The sequence below is a fragment of the Eimeria maxima genome, genomic scaffold, assembly GCF_000499605.1.
Source record: "Eimeria maxima Weybridge genomic scaffold, Emw_scaff803, whole genome shotgun sequence".
Lineage (NCBI taxonomy): Eukaryota > Apicomplexa > Conoidasida > Eucoccidiorida > Eimeriidae > Eimeria > Eimeria maxima.
The window spans coordinates 7,140-9,639 of record NW_013563986.1 but is presented as its reverse complement, the minus strand read 5'-3'; positions in this window follow the sequence as shown (position 1 = coordinate 9,639).

The following is a 2,500-nucleotide window of genomic DNA, read 5'->3' as shown; positions in this document are numbered from 1 at the left end:
TCGATACGCTTGCTGCTGCTGCTGCTGCTGCTGCAGGATTGAGGTGTACGTACACCTGAGGCGGCAGCGGCAGCGGTCGGGGGCAGCAGTAGCAGCAAAAGCAGCACGACTGTCTCGGGCTTTAACAAGATTGGGGTGTATAGGCACCTGTGTAGGGGGAAACAAATAAAGAAAGAATTAATTTAATTAAAAGAAGAAAAAAAGAAAAGGAGATACAAATACAGGAAGCTGCTGCTGCTGCTGCTGCTGCTGCCGTGCTGCTGTGCAGCACGGCTGTCTCCGGCTGCCGCGGGGGGGGTCTAGTAGTAGCGAGGCCGTTCGTCCACACAACAAGCACCAGCAGCAGCAGCAGCAGCAGCAGGCAGCAGGCAGCAGCAGCAGCAACAACAACTGCAGCAACAACTGCAGCAACAGCAGCAACAACTGCAGCAGCAGCAGCAACACAAGCACTTATCTTAATATTTCAGCATAACTTGCTGCCTTTGTCTGCCTAGTGCTGCTGCTGCTAGGAGCACCGCAGCAGCAGCAGCAGCACGGCACCAGCAGCAGCAGCAGCAGCAGCCCGTGGTGTGGCGTAGTATTTAAGGCCTTCTGCTGCTGCTGCTGCTGCTGCTGCTGTGCATGTCTTGCTGCTGCTGCCTTTTTATAATTAAATTATTTATTAATTAAATAAAAATAAACCTTGTGTCTGCTGAGGTGTACGTACACCTCGTGCTGCAGTGCCATCTGTGCATACCTCTCTCCCATCTCGTGCAGCAGCAGCAGCAACAGCAGCAGCAGCAGCAACAGCAACAGCAACAGCAACAGCAGCAGCAACAGATGAGCCTCCTTCTTGCTTATTATATATAAATTATATTTTTATTTATTTTTATTTATTATTTTTATTAAATAAAAAAAAGAATTTTTTTTTATTTCTTTTTTTATAAGACAATATACGAGCTGCCCGTACACCCTGTGCAGCAGCAGCAGCAGCAGCAGCAGCAGCAACAGCAGCAGCAGCAGCAGCAGCACGTGCAGCTTGTTGCTGCTACACACATACACACATTTATACACACAGAGGCATAGAGGTATACTGCTGCCTCCCCTCCCCTCTTTTTCTTCCTTCTTTTTTATTTATTTATTTATTTATTTATTTATATTTATTTTATTTATTTATTTACTTATTTATATTTATAAATACTCCTGCTGCTGCTGTTGTTGCTGCTGTTGCTGCTGCTGCTGCTGCTGCGGGTCCTTAGAGGGTGTCTCCCTCCCCTTACACCCAAGGCCTACTAAGCGCTGCTGTTGTCTTTCCCCTCTCCTCTCCCCCGCAGCAGCAGCAGCAGCAGCAACAGCAGCAACAGCAGCAGCAGCAAAATAGTATTTATTTGTTTGTCAGTAAAAAAATAAATAATATTTCCTTAATAAATAAATATATATATAAAAAAAAAAGAAAAAAAAGAAAAAAATTAATTAACTAGGTGTATATACACCCCAGCATCTATATATATATTTATATCTATATAATTTATTTATTTATTTATTTATTTATTTATATTTATATTATCCTTAATTAATTGCATGCATGCAGTGTCTTGGCATGCATGCATGCATGCATGCAAAAAAGTGCATGCATGCATGCATGCATGCACCTTGCTTGCTGCTGCATGTGGGGCTGTCTTAGTATTAGAGTTGCAGCAGCAAGTGCTGCAGCACAGGTAAGGGCACCTCCCCTGCTGCAGCAGCAGCTGCAGCAGCAAGTGGTGCAGCTGCTGCTGCTGCTAGAGCTGCTGCAGCTGCTGCTGCTGCTGCTGCAGCTGCTGCTGCTGTAGCAGCAGCAGCAACAGCAGGGAATCGATACTATAGAGGAGACAACACTTATATAGTATATACAGTAAGGAGACAGGAGACAAAAAAGGAGACAAAAAAGGAGACAAAAAAGGAGACAAAAAAAGAGACAAAAAAGGAGACAAAAAAGGAGACAGACACCCCACATATGTATACACTAATAAAATAAATAAAAAAATAAATAAATAAAAAGGGTTTGCTACTAAACCCTAAACCCTAAACCCTAAACCCTAGGAAAAAGATAATACATTTTATTATTGTTATAAAAGAATTTATAAACCCTTATTTTATTTATTTATTATATAATAAATAAATAAATAAATAAATAAATAAATAAATAAATAAATAAACAAATAAATAAATAAATAAATAAATAAATATAAATATAAATAAATAACTATATCAGTATAAGGAAAAAATAAATTTAAATAAATATATAAATAAATAAATAAATAAATAAATAAATAAATAAAAGATAAATATAATTAACATAATTAATTAATTAATTAATTAATTATCTAATTAATTACTTAATTAATTAATTGTCTCCTTTGCCTTAATTAGTTATAAGGAATGTTTCTTCTTCTTAGTTAAGGAGACACTTCTTTTATTCCTTTTTGTCTTTTTTTTTTTTTTTTTTTTTTTTTTTTTTTTTTTTTTTTTTTTTTTTTTT